We start from the raw sequence: 17,554 nt of genomic DNA on the forward strand, positions 1-17,554 counted from the left end.
TTTATAATAAATTATTGCTACCTTTTTTATGGCACTTAGGAAAACTGATGCAGAATCTTAGTTTAAAACTACATACTTCCCTGCAAATACTTTTTAGAGAAAAAGAGGCCAGTACTCAGCAAGCCTATAGGTCCTGGCCCAGGCACAACACTATTTACTTTCTACAGAAAGACTTTAAATTAAATGACTAATAAACTGCCTTCTTCATTATTGATGACTCAGGGACTGGGTGAGGCTGTGCCTACAAATAAAAGATATTTAAAACATGACATTGGGCAAGATTGGAACTGTCAAAGATTGAGAAGTTGAGGTACCTGGGAAACAGATAGGCAGGGAAATAGACAGGTGTGAAACTCAGAAAAGAGAAATCTAGTTACAAAAAGTATTTTAGATTCCCTAAGTACTTGAGTTGCATTAGATTATTGTTCATAATAGTTCTCCTTTCCCCAACCTTATTAGAGAAATAAACATCCGTGCCTCATTATATGGGGCTTGGCCAATGTCTTACTTTGGCTGATAGAATGTGGGCATTTGTGATAGTGTGCCCATTCTCATTCCAGCCTGAAGAGGCATCAAGTTTCTGTTGACCCTTGTGCCATGAAAAGAACATGCCTTGGAAGTTAATGGTCCCAAGTGGGTGAGAGACATGTGGAGCAGCCCTGAATGAAGCTTAGAACAAATAGAGCCAGGTCAGTTTAAACAAGGTAATTCCTGACAGCTCCCACACTCCACCCCCAGATATGTGATGAGGATAGTAATTGTAGTTTAAAGCCACTGAGTTTGGGAATGATTTGTTTTTGCAGCATTTTTGTGGCAATAACTGACTTATCCAGTGCTCCTCATTTTATTCTTGGATCACTACTATCTTAGAGATGAATCTCCCCAGTACCTCCCATTTACTCCTATCATGCTATGATTTAGAATTGTGACTTATACAACCCCTTTCATAATCAGAAATTGACAGAGCTGTGCAGAGAGGTGAGAGGACCCCTAAATGGTGGTCCTCAGTGTTTTCAAATATACAGACTATCTAAATGATGAAAAAAAGCAGAATTTAATAGAAGAATCTATTTAGCTGGGCTGGAAATATAATGCTCAAGTATTACTCACAAGAGAGGCATGTACAAATAACTAAGAGATTACAATGTGACAATTAGACTCACGGTAAAATTGTGTAAAAATAATGGGAGAGAAAGATTGCTGGTAGAGCTTTTATAAGACTATAGATTCTCTTCTGACTCACTCTGAATTCTCATGTTCTACACATATCCTTAAATGCTTTATTGGCATAACATTAAAGTAACTTCTATTATTAAATATGATCGCACACTGCTTTTCTTTGAAAGATAGGCTATTATATTTTCCTCTACCTTTAAGTTCTGCAAATTAGTTTGGCTTAAATCCAAAAAAGCACCAATACTTATGCATTATTAAATTTCGAAAGCCCTGAAATCAACGTTTAAATCCCTAAATATTATTTTCAAAGGAAATATGAACTTCTTGGCTATATTTCCGACAACAAACAAAACTATTCTAAAACATTATTTGACAGAACTTACAAACTTAATTGGACTGGGTATACCAACTTAGAATTAAAACAGCCCTAAGTTTATTACAGTGTAGTTTAAGTAAGTTCTTTCCTGTGTAAAAATCAAGAATGCGTAAACTCCTATGTTTAGAACTTTTCACCTGGTACTATAACAGAAGTACCATGTTCCCTAAAAGCTGTGCCTTCAGAAGCATGTTCTGCTTCCAGCCTCACAGCCCCAGCTTGAGTGTCTTTTAACTTCCCTACTGTAGTTAAAAGCAATAGAAATTTCCCAATTACTCCAGCTTTGGCTACTATTAAGCTCTTACTCTCTTTCAGAAAACTAAATCTGATTAACTACAAAATCCTTTGGAGTTGCCCTTTTCAGTGTTTCTCAAAGATGTTCTTTCCTTTCCTGCCAGTGTGCTATCGCAGACCGTTAGCACATCTTCTTAAAACACTGCAAAGACTACTTTGGTGCTTGCATATACTTAGTATTCAGTAAATGTTTACTGTAAAGAATGAATGAATGATTAGTTCCTCCCCCCAAAAAACTCCTATGAGTTCCCAATTTTACGGCAATAACCCAAAAATCTTTATCAATGTGATCAAGCAGATTTCCAGGACGTGACTTAATTACCTTCACAATCTCATCTCTTACTATACCAAACACATACCTCAACTCCCTCTCATGAGTAAAACTCACTTCACAAGCATACGCTTTACTCTCTTAATCTGAAATATCTTTCCCTAAATTTTTCATTTGGAAGAAAAAATTCTATCTTTTTCAGCAAGGCCCACTTCAACTCTACTGCCTAGTAGTTAACAGCACAGACTTTGATGCCAAATCCCTTTGGAAAATGTTATTCAGTTTCATATAAAACTCAGCATGTGCCTACTATGTGGCACAGGAATTTTACTCCTCAAATTTTCCCAAGGGAAATGAAAAGATATGTCAGTAAAAATAAGTGTGAAAGAATGTTTATAGCAAATGTATTTATAATAGTCAAAACTAGAAATAGCCCAAGTTTGCATCAATAGGAGTATGGATAATCACTGTAGACTTCTATTCATACAAAAATATACTACTCAGTAATAAAAAGAAATGAACTACTCCTACAACACTGATAAATTTTAAAAGTATTATTGTAAGTGAAAGAAGTCTTAATAAAAGAGAACAACTGTATAATTTAATTCATATGAAGTTTTAAAGCAAGTAAAAATTGATGTTTGTTGGAAAAAATAAGAACAGTGGTAGCCATGGAAGGGTGATGTCGGTATTAACTGGAAGAGGTAGGAACAATTTTCTGGAGTGCATGTTTTTTGGTGATGTTTTGCATGTTGGTAGGTGGTTATATAACTGTTTCAAAACTCATTAAATGATATATCTAAGACTTGTTATTTTATGTAAATTTTATCTCAAAAGAAAAAAAAAGAACTAAAAACATATTTAATTCCAATGACTTATATGTATGCTGAGGTGTTTAGAGGCAAAATGCACTGATGTATAAAATTTACTTTGAAATGCTTCAATAAAATAAGATGGATTTATGGACAAGAAGAATGGTAGAAAGACAAAGTGATCTGTGATAGACTAAGTGTAGTAAAATGTCAATCGTTAAATCTAAATGGTGAGTATGTGAGTATTTACTAGAAAATTCTTCAAACTTTTCTGTATGTTTAAATTTTTTCATAAGAAGTACTGGAAAAAAATTAACTACTAGTTTTAGAAACCACAGATTATCTTACTTAAATCAATTAATACTTTGCTATTTGTAAGATGGTAATTTTCTAAGTCCCCCATTCCATGTACATTTAGTAGTTGGCCTTTTACTCTGAAAAACAGCTTTTTCTTTTCATATTTATTGCTTTATTTATTTTGAGTGTGGATTCACGTTTTCTTATTCTATTTACTGTTATACTCTATTACTACATTACTGTCATTAATTTTCAAGTTTGAAATTCCCCGTATTTAGCAAGTTGGAAGTCTTTCAAGCTAGCTATTTCTTTTTGCTAGGTCCTTATTTCTTTTTGATCACTTCTAGCATGAGATATTTTCAAGCTATCTTGCATTTTCTTTGTCTCAGACCTGGATTCAGCCATTTCAAAAACAATGATTCTTTTGAGTGCAGAATGACATCTGGAAATTGTGACCTTGTTTCTAGATGTGCTCATTGCTGTGTGCGTCTTTCTTTCTATGCCCTTTGAGTAGAATTTCATAAATTTAATACATACATATATTTAAATTAAATATTTAAATGATGAGCTTATTCTGATACCTCCAGTTTCACTACATTAAAGTGTTCTCTTTATGTTTTTTGCCTTTTTTTGACTTCCATCACTGAATATTTGTATCACCCTTCTCTGCCAGTGAAGACTGTTTCCCAACATCAATATATTACCGATAGCACAAATCCTACAGTATACTCTACACGTATAATTCAAGGGAGGATTCCTGGGTAGATGATGATGTGAACATAGGCAATTAACTTCCTTCTTTTTGGATCCCCACTGAAATTATCAAAGGGAATCTTAAAGAGGGAGTTTCTGAATATGAACTGAAAACTAAAGAAAGGTGTTTTAAAAAACCCTCAAGAATTTTAACTAGATACAATGAAGGAAGACACAAAGGATATTCCTTTTCTCCTTGAAAATGATGCATCACTTCACAACAATAAAGATACACCTTTTTAAGAACATCTTAAATGCACCTTAATTTGCAGAACAAGGAGTAAAGTCCTCAGTGAGTAGAGATAGAGCTTATCACTCTTTTTTTTTTTTTTAACACTATGAAACAGTATAAATTTGAAAGCAGCTGAACTGGAACCCACAAGTAACAGAAAACAGACAGTAACTTTCAGAAAGCTGACGAGCAATTGGGGACAATCTCTAACACTGGGGCTGCAATACTAAGGAAGAGGCTGAACACAGTATCACTTTGTAACTGGTGAGATCCTCTGCTTATTCAAAAAATGGAAAATATTAAGGAGCATTAATTTAAAAAGCTAGAAGTAGAAAAACAAAGTAAATCAATAAATGCAGGAGAGGAATATAATAAAGTCAAATTTAGTAAATTAAAAAATAGAAAAAGTCAATAGAATATATTAATAAGTTTAAGAGCTGAGTCTTTCACAAAATAAAACATTCTCCTTGTCTGAACAACAGTTTTAAAACATAATCGTCTGGTCTGATTTATATTCTTGCCCTTCCCCTTTGCTTTGAAAATGTGCATGTTTCTGCGTGGGATCCTTCTTCAGCCTGGTTTCCAGAATGAGAAGCTACCTGGGAACATCCTAGTAATGACATGGAGCTAACCAATAGAGGAATTAATACAAGAAGTGGGTTCTGACATTTAAAACAACAACCACCCAAACTAACATGTATCTCGTTGGCTTGGTATCAGGTGGTGGATGAATAGTAAAACATTATTTAGAAACTGGAAAATAGCGACTAACATGATTCAGTGGTGAAATGTTTAATAAAACTGTCACATGAAATCATTCAAAAGACAGATAATGTATCTAATGAGCCTGTGGTTCTGGGAGAGGGTTTTTTAAAAATAGAGTGTTATTAGCGTGAGTTTGTTGGTATTAGCTGCATTTTATAAGGTGTCTGCCAACTAAGAGTTGAGTTAGGAGAGAACTGGCTCATTTTCAAGGAGAGACCAGGAAAAAAAAAAGGTAACTCAAAACTTGCAGGCTTTAGGGATATAGTGCTTTCCCTTCTCTAATTTTTAAAAAGGAAAAACAAAACAAAACAAAAAAATGTTTTGAGCAACTTCAGAGAAGACAGTGAAGGCATGGCCATCACACTTTTTGTTTTAAACTCAGATTTAATTAACTTGCCTGTCCCCCATCAAATCTTTCAGTTGGACAAAATATCTTTGGAGAAAGAGACCAAAGACATAATCCCACAAGTATCTGATAAACTCAAAGCACCTATGATTAAATCTAAAGAGAAAGGCATATATGGAAAGAATTGTGCATGTGACTATTACTACAGAGAGTGGAGAGGAAGCAATTTTTCAAATGTTTTGAGAGTTGTATTTCCAGAAGTACCACCAATTTGATTAAATTGACACAATTTTAGGCAAAAAAATTTCCATTTCATATGTAGCCAAGGATGGTATTGAAAAAGGAGACACTTGTTAAAGAGTGGAGGACTCAAACCATGGAAAACAAATGACAAGAGCATTACTTTTAAGGAGGAGAACCATGACCTCTAAGTAATATTTTCTCACTGAGTATAGAAACACTTCACAAAGGTATCCCAATGCAATTTCAGAAGTGCTTTGGGCTACTGACCACTCTGAAAGGCAGTGTTTATGACAGTTCTCTTGTCCCTGTTCCACCATCATATGTTGGATTTGTATGTTGTAGGCATGCGGGGAAGGATGGGTTCCCACCTCCTCTCCGCCACATCTCTGGATCAAGAGGAGCCACCCCTGTATCTGACTTGCTTTGGGCAATGAAAAGTGCACAGTGTGACACACACCACATCTAACCAGCAGCTCTATTTGCAATTGTGTGGTTTGGTTTGGCCTCTTGTCTTCCCTTTTCCTAAAAGAATAGTATGTTCCACATAAGGTTTGCTCCTTCAGTTAAGGTCCCAGAATCAGAAGACACATGGAACAACGTCAGACAGAGTCAAGTGGACTGGAGCAAGCTACAGTCACTGCAGTGTGACAGGAGTGAGGAATAAATGCTTGGTGTCGTAAGCAACTGAGACTCATGAGTGGTGAGTTGTGCAGCAAGACTACCACAAACATAGCTAGAAAACATTTTTAAATAATCTGTAAGTACAGCTTTAGGATGCACAGCTCTAGGTTTAAAATTTGGTTGAAATAAAGGACAGCCTCTGAAAGAAATTTTTTCAAAGTAACTAAAGATGAAAAAAAAAACCCTACACTGGAAGATATTTTTTAGAGGCTCTTGGAAATAATGTGAAATTACCTCTGAGTGATTATTAGGCCCAGATGGTTTTACAAGCTAATTCATTTCAATCTTTCAAAGAAGAGATGTTTCCAAGGAGATATATTCATGCTAGTCAACAATTTAGTAAAACATAAAATCTTCCAATTCATTTTGTAAAATCAGCATAGCCATAATAACACCTAACAAAAATATTACAAACACAAAAAAGTCTCATAAAAAACTCAATCATAGAAAGGAATGCTATGGGCTGGATGGTCAATATGGCATCACTATTACTTCCTTATAAGGGTGAGCACTACATTTCCAAGAATCACCTTCCTTATAGATTCTTAATGTTTGCCAATAAGAGGAACATGCATGTAACCTGGAAGATAGAGCAAATGAAAGTCAACACTCTCCGAAGGTCACACAGCCAGTGCAGTGGCTTCTTGGAATTCCCTGTGAATATCCACCTGCTATATTGCTTGAGACTGAAGTTGTTAGTTGTTTGCAACTAAAGCTATTCTTACAGAGTAAATGATAATCTTGAAGTAATTTACAAATGAAAATATAATCGTAGTTGTTCAAATCCAAAAGCTAGACAAAGACAAGTAGAAGAAATATATAAATAACACGAGAAAAGAGATTCACAAAAAAACAAAAAATACATCGCTAATGATATCAGAAGTTGATTCCTTGTAAGAACTCATAGACAAATGTTTAGCAAAACTGATTAGAAAAGAGAAAAGGTTGAAATAAACAACATGAATGTAGAGGTACATATATCTACAAGTATAACCTAAAATTTAAAGTTAAAAAAAATGCTAAAACTTATTGCAACCACACCAAAAAAACTTAGCTGAAATGAACAATTTAAAAGAAATGAATTACCAAAATTTACTCAATGAGAAATTGTTAACCTAGGAGAGTGATGTCACTGAGATGGCAACATAAGTCATTCCTGACTTCACTCCCTTCACAAGAATAACAACTAACATCTGTTCAAGAACAAGACACCGCTGAGAGAATCCTAGAAAATAAGGGTGAGGCCGAAGGACCCCTGCCCCAACCTTCACCTCAGAGACCAAGACAGACTGCATTAGATGGGGAACAAGCAGCTACACGTTGACCGTGTTGCCCCTCCTCCGGGATAGCACTGCCGCACACAGAGACACCCTTGAGCCTTCGGTTCCTCCAGGGGAAGCAGAGCATCCAGGAGGGACAACGGCCCCCCCTCCACTGTGGGTTGATTTGCAGGAGCCCCTACTCTGATGTCACACTAGGAGAACTGGCAGGGCTCAGCCCCTGGGAATCTGACAGTGCTGGTGAATGCTTGCAACAACTGCGGGTCTTGGCAGACCGAGTTCCAACCTGCAGTGCCCAAGGAGTGATTCAAGCCAGTGGCTTTGCTCAAACCCATCTGCAGAACTAATCAGGGTACCTCTGAGAGAACTTAGAAGGGTGCAGATCTGCCTGATTTGGGTCCTCAAACAAGGAGTTTCACCAGACTTAGAGCCTGGATTGCCCACCCCCAGGCAAGGTGCTGAATCACAGTCCCATCCACTGTGGAGAGCGCCCCCAGCCCCATCTGACCAGAAAGGCTGGTGACAGCTCCGGGAAGCCCTGTGGCTCAGCGGCACTCAAGTTAATCATCCCCAAAGCAAAGCCAGTGCCTGGTGTGGACACTTCCAGTGCTGTGTGACACAGGAAGGGGGGTTCATTTGTAGCCAAAGCTGGGGGTATCTTCTGGGCCCTCTTAACCGGAGAGACTGGGAAACTGAGCAGCCTGCAGCGGCCTCTCTCCCTCCTGCTCAGGCAAGGGGGCTGAGAAACGGCCTCGCCCACTGTGGAGAGTGTCTTCCGGCCACGTCTGATGAGGAGGCCTGGTGAAAAGACTGAAAGCGGTGCAGCCCGGCATGCTCAGGAGAGGAGAGCAGACAATGCGGATCCTTTGCAGAACAAATTCAGTGGCCCTGTTTGGCCAGGTAACTTGAGGTGTGGGTTGGCTTGAGTTAAGATAACAAAGAGCATCGCCAGTTTCAGAGCTGCTGCTCCCACTGCGCCTGGGCAGGGGCTCACTCATCTCTGGGTACAGCCTTCAGCCTGTCCCACCAGAGAAGCCACTTCACTCATTCACCGGCCCTGCATACAGTGGTGCTTGGAAGAGAACACAGCCTGTGGCCTCCCTCGTCTACAGAGCAAAACCAGCGGCCTCACCTGCTCAGGGAATTCAGTGCACACTAAGCCTTGATTCAGGCCCTGAAGCAGTAAGCTGTACAGACCCTGCGGTGCGAACTCTCTTACAGCTCTAGTTTAAAAGTTAAAGAAATGAATGCAGCAAAAATAACCATAAATAAAATAACCTGTTATTAGTTGCACAATATAAAAAACATCTAAATCCTGTGGTGTATAACTCAGAACTCAAGTTTAAAAGCTAAAAAGAAATGAACACAGCAAAAATAACCATAAATACAGTAACCTGTTATTAGCTGCACAATATAAAAAACATGTAAATTGTAACAGCAATTACCTAAAATGTGAAGGGGAAACCAAGTGAGTATAAAGTGTACCAATTCTACTGAAGTTAAGTTGTTATCATTTTAAAATAAGGTGTTATAAGTTGAAAGCATTTTATGTAAACCTCATGAGAACCACATGGGGAAATCTTGTAGTAAACACCTAGAAGAACATGATCAAGAAGTCAAAGCATACTAATTATAAAATGTGTTGAAACACACACAAAGTAAGCTGGATAAGAAACAGAACACTAGATCTACAAAACAACCAGAAAACAACTAACAAAATAGCAATAGTACATCCTTACTTATCAATACTTACTTGAAACTTAAACAGATTAAATTCTTCGATAAAAATATATAGAATGGCTAAATGGATTAAAAATAAGATCCAACAATATGCTGCCTATCAGAGACTCACTCTAGCCTTAAAGACAAATATAGACTGAGTGAAAGGGTGAAAAACGACATTCCAAGCAAATGATAACAGAAAAAATAAAATTGGGGGTATCTATACTTACATCAGACAAAATAGACTTTAAATTAAAAATGGTAAAAAAAGACAAAAGTCATTATACAATGATAAAGGGGTCAGTACACCCAGAAGATATATAACAATTGTGGGTATTTATGTGTCCAACATCACTGAACCTAAATATTTAAAGCAAAAACCAACAGTGCTAAAAGGAGAAATAAATAGCAATACAATAATAGCTAGGGACTGCATCAGAGTAAAAAGCTTTTTCACAGCAAAAGAAACCATCATTACACTAGGGACATGCAAATTAAAATTACAATGAGATATCACCTCAAGCTGTTAGAATGACCATCCTCAAAAGATAAGAAATAACAGACGTACCTGTGAATGTGGAGAAAAGGGAACTCTTGGGCACTGTTGGTGGGATTATAAATTGGTGCAGCTACATTGGAGAACAGTATGGAGGATCCTCAAAAAATTAAGAGTAGACCTCCCAGATGATCCAGCAATTCCATTTCTGAGAATATACTCAAAGGTAACAAAAACATTAACTTGAAAAGCTATCGGCACCCCTATGTTCATAGCACTATTTACAATAGCCAAGATATGGAAGCAGTCTAATAGATCAACAGATGAACAGATAAAGAAGATATGGCACATATAAATATATAATGCTATATTACTGAAACATTAAAAACATTTTTTGCCATCTGCCACAACATGGGTGAATGTTGAAGGCATTATGCTAAGTGAAGTAGGGCATACAGAGAAAAATACTCTATGACCTCACTTACATGTGGAATCTAAAAACAAAAATCAAAACTAAACTTGTAGAAAAAAAGATCAGACTTATGGTTATCAGAGGCAGGTGGTGGTGGGAGGAAGAAGGGGAACAGTAAGGAGATGGTAAGAAGGTAAACTTCCAGTTATAAGATAAATAAGCACTAGGGGGGTAAAGTACTACATGATGACTATACCTAATACTGCTGTATGGCTAGATAGGAAAGGGCTTGAGAGAGTAAATCCTAAGAGTTCTCATCACAAGGAGAATGTTTTTTTCTTTTCTTCTTTTTACTGTATCCATATGAGAAGATGGATGCTAGCTGAACCTGTTGTGGTAATCGTGTGTGTGTGTGTGTGTGTGTGTGTGTATGTATATACATGTGTGTATGTATATAAATCAAATTGTCATGCTGTATGCTTTAAACTTACACAGTGATGTATGCCAATTATTTCTCAATAAAACTGGAATAAATTGAAAAGTATATAGTGTCAACAAAAGAAAGAGTTAACCTTAAACAGACCAATAGAAAAACTGAATTAATGTTAAAGTATCTCTATCCACCACCCTCTTCCTACTTTCCTCAATTTCCCAGACAAGTAATAAATTCTTTCTGTCTTACAAAAGAGTATTTGAGAGAGTAGAAGTGTAAACTATAGATCTCATTTTGTGAGGGGAACAGAAATAGATCACAGATCAATTCTATTTATGTATCTAGATTTAAAAAAACCCTAAATAAAATATGAAAAAGTTGGATCCATCAATTTATATAAAAAATAATAGTATATTATAGTCAAGTAGAATTTATTCCAGGAATGCAAGCATGGTTAAACAACAGAAAATCTGTACGTTTCATATAACAATTTAAAATTTAAAAACCATAAGCTTGACTTTATAAAATAAGACAAGCATTTGATATATCTGGGTCTCCTCTCTGTTTCTCAAACATGCCAGGTGAACTTCTCTTAGGGTCTTTTCCCTGACTGACTCCTGTGCCTGGAACACACCCACCTCCCAACATCCACGATGCTAACACCTGCAAGTCCTTAAAGTTCTTGCACCAATAAAAACCCAGGGAGACCCATCCTGACCACTCTACATATAACTGAAATCCACTTTCCTTGCCCTGACCCTCCCAACTCCCTTAGCCTACTCCAGTTTCTATTTTTTTATTCTATAGTACTTCCATATCATATGGTTTCATCATTTATTATGTTTATTGTGAATTGTTTGCCTTTCTTTGTCCCATCCCACTAGAGTATAAATTCTATGAGTGCAAGGATCTTTGTTTTGGTTACTGATACATTTCAAGCACCCAGAACTGTGCCTGCTATTTAGTACGTGCCCAATAAATATTTGTTGAATCAAATAATTCATAATTTAAAAACTTGGTAAATTTATTAAACAGGGAACTATATTCAATATCTTGTAGTGACCTATAACGAACATGAACATGAAAAGGAACATATGTATGTATATGGATGACTGAAACATAATGCTGTGCACCACAAACTGACAACATTGTAAACTGACTATACTACAAGAAAGAAAAAATAAAGCTAAAAAAACTCAGAAAATTAGCACTGAAAGAGAATTTTTTTTAACAAGACAAATAGGATATTTCCAAAAAACTACTTCAATATGCAGAATGGTTTTCAGTTATCATACATTATTTAGCTGTACCAGTTGAATGAATATTGAAATCGTTTCTTACTGCTGGATATATACCTGTGCCCAGAGTCCCCCAGATGCCTCCCTTCTGCCACTTCAGTCGCCTTCATTCCCGTCATGGAACCCTGGCTCTATGATCAATTTCCTTTGGTCAGTGACAATTTTAGATTACTTACAGAAAATTACATATGTTTAATATCACCATTATTTGAATCAAACATGAAAGAAAATGTAGGTGAAAGAAATCACCCAGGGAGAGTATGGAAAGGACCAAGGACAGAGCCCTGAAGCCATCAACGTTTAGAAAGAAGAAAATATAAAGATGGATAACGGGTTGCTAAGATTTCAGAGGAAAACCATAAGCATTTATTTTTATAAAAAAGAACCACTGATCGCAGCATAGAAGTCCTACAGGTGCCTGAAGTACGTATGTATCATCATAATTTAATAGAACCACAGTACAACCTAACTTTCTTGAGTTGTTCTGATTATATTTCAATGAGAAAAGCAGTCATCTGTCACATTTTATAAAATAATAACACTAATAAAAACAAACAAAACTATATATTTGTACATTGTATGCATGTATAAATGTGTTCACACAGAGGAAGAAAGACAGAGAGAGAAAGAATGAGAAAGAGAAGGAAAGGAAATTCTGTAAGACTACATATCAAGTAATTAACAATATTTACTACTAGCTTGTAGAATTGACAGGAAGGCAGACGAACATAAACACAGGGCCTTTAATTTTTTTAAATTCTGACCATGTACAAGTTCATACTTTGACATGTATTCAATGAGCAGGTATCACTGTTGTATTAAAATAATAATTTAGAATTTACGTTAGATTATGGAGTCTATAGAATTTGAATAAATCAGTAATGAGATCTTAAACAAATCAAAGAAAATGCAGAAAAGGCATGGCAGGCAAAACAAATACAGTAAAACATTTTGTTTTCACATTTCTAAGTAGCTGTAGGCCTAGATTAATGCTGGAGCACACATATACCTGACATTTATGTCGACTGAAGAAAAACGCACAACCTAAAAACTGTGAGTTTTACGTTTTATTCAGGACCTTACTGGGCACTATAGCCTGGGAGACCACCTTTCAGATAGCTTTGAAAAACTATTTCAAAGAGGTGAGAAAGGAGCCAGGATACATAGGAGTTTTTGTTGGGAAAAAACAGGCGGTCAAACATTAAAAGATTACTGCTAATCACAAAAGACAGAAATCTCAAGTTAATGATTTTAATGCTTTTCTGTGTATGGGAAGATGCAAGAGCCTGGGGCGGGGGGCGGTCACTGAAATTATTCCTTAGATAGGCATCTTAGCCATCTAGGGCCAGGATCCAGCGCAGAATGTTTCCTGTTTTTCTCCCTTCTGAATTCTCCTCAGGGCGCACCACTGGAGGGCGGCTGCGGTGGCTAATGGCTTAATGGTGGACAACATACGTTGTTTATCGGAATAACAGGCACTATTCTTTGTTTACTGAAATGGTAGGCAACATTCTTTGTCCACATACGTAAAGTATTTTAAAAATATAATCTATTGTTATATAAAAGAAATTTATAATTAAAAAGTAACTTAAAATGTAGTGATCACGATCATGTTATTAAACTTTGATTTTTCTCTTGTTAATCAATCCCATGTCATTTAATTATTAGACCAGCCAGAAGAACTTGGAAGGGAAGAGGAGAATTTCCTCTCCGACAATAGGAAAATGAATTAATGTAATCTCATGATGTGAATGGATCCAGTATTTTCCTTTAGCATTGTGCTTTAAATTTTTTTTAAAATCTTTTCATTGTTTTTCTGAATTCTGGGAGTTTTTGCATAATATTATCATTTTGGGAGATTTGATTTAAAAAATACTAGGGTATAAAGTCTTGACAAGTCAAGATTCCTCCCCCTACACACACCTCACACACACTTAAAGAGAATATTCACTTATTCTCTCCTTCAGACCGTTTATTACTTTTTTTTCAAATGCGAAGTATAATATTAATTGCTTAAAAGTAGGTGTCAAATTCAGACGGTGATTTAGATACAGGCAGGTATTTATTTCCTGTATTTAATAGATGCCTTCTAATTGTGTGAGTTCAGACAACCAAAGTTTCAGTTTTTTCCTCTGCAGTGTGTGGGTAACATCTATACTTACATCGCAGGGCTGGGGTCAGAGTTAAGAGAAATAAGACACATTAATTATTGCACACACTGCAAAGGCACGCACTTAACACTGAATCGAAGCTTGTTAATACACAAAAATACAGTGTGGCCAAAAAGACTAGTCTTCCTTTACCTGTAGGTTGAAACACTCTTCCAAGTTCTGCTTTCCCTTCTGTGTGCTCTCTCTTCCTCTCACACCAACACAATGTGGCCGTATCCCACTGTGTGACAGAGAAAGCACCCAATAATCGTCAGCTAAATGATATTAGCAATTGAGCAATGAAATCTTTGAAGGATTTCGTTGTTACAATTTTAAAATGGTACTCTTCACCTCCATGCCTGGAGTTCCCAGGATCCCCTCGTGGGATCTTTGCACCCCTACTCCACTTCTTATTTTCTAAAGTGCTTAGCCTTTGCGGAAATCCTACACTTTCCTCCTGTTAAAATCTATACATTCACTAAGGGTTTACAAGAATGCATTTAAAAAAAAAATGCCAGATCCGGGTTTAAATCTCCATTCTGCCATTGAACTAGCTGTGTGACTTTTTGCAACTTCTTTTTTCTGGGTATCACCTCTGTCTAATCTCTAAATAAGGAAAAATCACCTCATTAATTAATTGAGATGATTAAATAAGCTATTTTAAAGCCCCGGGTGCTTAGTGGGAAATTCAATAGCTACTTTCTCTTATTTCTCCTCATTGGCATCAAGACATAAATTAGTATCCATTATTTTTAAGCATATTACTCCACAAATATTTTGTGACTTGTAGCTTTGTATGTGTAGCTGAGATAGGTGTCAAACATCAGTGAAAAAGCTAAAGGGTCAAGTAAGCCTTCCCAACACTGCTGTAAATCATTCCTGCAAGTATACAGAAAACTTTGTTTCCCACAGATAAGCCTAATCCTGATTATGGAGAACGTAGTTCTACTTGTTTTCTTAAATTCTTCTGGTTGTTATTGGTATTATTTGCACTGTATCTCAATTTACATATATATATATACACATACACACACATATATAAAGATATGTATCAGCAGAAATATTTGCCTATCGACAAAATGTTAAGTAAAAGCAAATTATGCAAGGTATTCTGTAAGATTTTGGTTGTAACTGTTTTCGGTTTTTCCTGTGGAGCATCAGAGTATTTCTTTACCCATGTCAGGGGAAGGGCAACCAGAAGATCAAATCTTTTTTTTTTTTTCTTTTATCTTAAAAAAAAATATTTTAAAGGTGGGTTTGGAAGAGACTGAGAAAAGGCTCTCTTGGCTGCATTAAAAGCTGAGGATTAGTAGCAATGTTCTGACCGGAAATTTAGGTCTTGTGATTTCTTTCCAGGAGATTTTTCACTGCGTGAAAAACCTGTCTCCAACGGCCTTATTATTTAATTCAATCTTAATTGGATACAAACTGTCAAAATCTGAGGGATTGTTGGATGGCCTAAAAGTGCACAAAGGTGTTTTTTAATGGTAATATTAATCATCTGTAAGTAGAAAATGTCCTTCACCAACCAATAAACCTTTCCGCTACAATATAGTTTACGTTCATTTTACATTTCTTTCAAACTTTGAAAGTTTTAAAAACATAAATTTAATCTCTAGAACATATGCCCTATTAAGGGGAAGATTCGGCCATTTTCAAAAGTAGGCTAAGCTTTGTGTTCAGTGATGTATATTTTAGGAATTCTCCACGTGGCTTAATGAGTATGTCTTCCTTGCTGTGAGAGATAAGTCAGCCTTCATCTTGTAATAAGACCCCTTGGAGACGAGTCGGATGCTAAGGGACCAACATAGGGTGAGGACTAGCTCCTTTAAACAGCCTTTCATAATCTGGCCAGAATCGCTGAGCGCTATCAGGTAACCGTTTGATGGAGACGCAAATGCCTAGAATGTTCTTTTGCGAGAGAAGTAAATGGCCGGCTTGGAGAGAAAACTAGGGAAAAGGGTTCTTTGAGTCACCCACCGCTTCTGGTCCTGTCACCAACTCGGAGAATAGTCCGAGCGTGTGAGGTAGGATCATTTCTATTGTTATCCAGACTGAGACAAAGGGGGAGGGGACGGTGGGCAACTGGTGCCCATCCTTTCGGTTGCGTAGGTTGGGGGAGGACAGGATGGCAGGGAGAATTTGTTTAGTTTTGCTTGGGAGCCGGCTTCCCCAAGTCCATCCCGCCCCCGGCCTGGAGCGCTGGGAGGATAGATGCTGCGAGGCCGCCGCAGCGGCCTCTGCGTCAAGGGGCGGTGGGGCGGGGAGGTGCGGCGCCCAGCCGGGCGACCTGGCTCGCGTCCCCGCGCCGCCAGCAGCCTCCGCCTCTCCCCCGCAGCCTGCCGGCCGCCGCAGCTCGGGCGGGCCGGGCACGTGGGTGCCTCCGTCACACCCTCACTCACACACTCACACACACCCGCGCGCACGCACCGCGCGCCTGCATCTCGTGCTCTTTCTCTGGCCGACACACAGGCGCTCACGAGTCGCTCAGTGCCAGCCCCAGGGCAGCGACCCCCTCCACCCAGTCCCGAGGCCCGCCCTTGACTAGCTGCTGCTTCTCTCCAGACAGCTCCTTTGCGGCCTGGGTCACAGCCACCTGGACCCAACCCTTCGACCACTGCTGCTACAGTCGGGACGTGGAAACAGCCAGAGGCGCCCGACCAAGACACACTGACGGTAAGGACACCCTCCTACCGCTAAGGGCACGGCTTAGGTGGAGTGGGGCTCACCGTTAGGCACCCTGGAGCCTGGGGACCTGGGAAGGGAGCGGAATTGATGGATGGGTCCAGGGAAGGACTCAGGCTGTGTCCGGGGGTGAAGGGAGCAGGGCGCTTCCAAAGCCCTGGATGGGAGAAGCTGGACTAGGCGGGCGACCCTCCCGGCTCCTCGTCCTGCACCTGCACACAGTTGGAGGGAGGGGGTGCGAGAGGCGGCGTGTAACGGGAAGCACATGGGTCGAAACGTGCCGCCATCCTTCTCGTCGTGAAAACTGCCCACAGCAACCTCGAGAGACCAGTCCGTTCCCAGTCAAGTCAGGTTGGCTGAAGGGTGGAGTCTGACCAGGGCAAATCAGAAAGTTGGGAGGGTCGGGACGGAGCGAGGCGCTCCGGAGGTTCTAGGTGAGTTAGAAGCCGATCCTCGTGCGGGTGGGCGGTGGGGCGGGGAGAGGAGCCAACCTCATTCCTCATTTGCTTCTGGTTGCTTTTGCAACTGCTTAAGGAGACTACCGAAGGCGGTGTGTTTTCACGTGACCCCAGTTCCCTTTTGCCTGAGGCATCCTGCGATAAATGGTCCTAAAGTGGGCCATTCTCCCGCACAAGGCACGTGGCTCCGGAAGAAAGCACAGCTTGTGTGTTCCTGCGCATCCAGGAATTTGAGAGTGTGGCGGTGAGGGTGCTGGTGCTGGGATTTCAAGGAGGATGGTAGGAATTAGAAACCCAGACCTTCTACGTTTCGTTAACTCTACCGTCTCTGCGCGGCCTGGGCAGAGGACGGTTTTGAGAATAGGATAGACTTT

At 38.7% G+C, this 17,554-nt stretch overlaps 2 protein-coding genes across 2 annotated transcripts in view; one reads left to right on the forward strand and one right to left on the reverse strand.

Annotated features, from left to right (window-relative positions):
- Positions 1-17,138, reverse strand: part of LRRIQ1 (leucine rich repeats and IQ motif containing 1) — a 235,015-nt gene extending 217,877 nt beyond the window's left edge. The window contains 2 exon segments of the mRNA XM_032493693.1: positions 14,191-14,278; positions 16,767-17,138. The gene's annotated coding sequence lies outside the window, so the exon portion shown is untranslated.
- Positions 16,355-17,554, forward strand: part of SLC6A15 (solute carrier family 6 member 15) — a 39,497-nt gene continuing 38,297 nt past the window's right edge. Inside the window, exon 1 of the mRNA XM_032493694.1 lies at positions 16,355-16,713. The gene's annotated coding sequence lies outside the window, so the exon portion shown is untranslated. The remainder of the gene's footprint in view (positions 16,714-17,554) is intronic.

This window comes from Camelus ferus, chromosome 12 (assembly GCF_009834535.1).
Source record: "Camelus ferus isolate YT-003-E chromosome 12, BCGSAC_Cfer_1.0, whole genome shotgun sequence".
Classification (NCBI taxonomy): Eukaryota; Metazoa; Chordata; class Mammalia; order Artiodactyla; family Camelidae; genus Camelus; species Camelus ferus.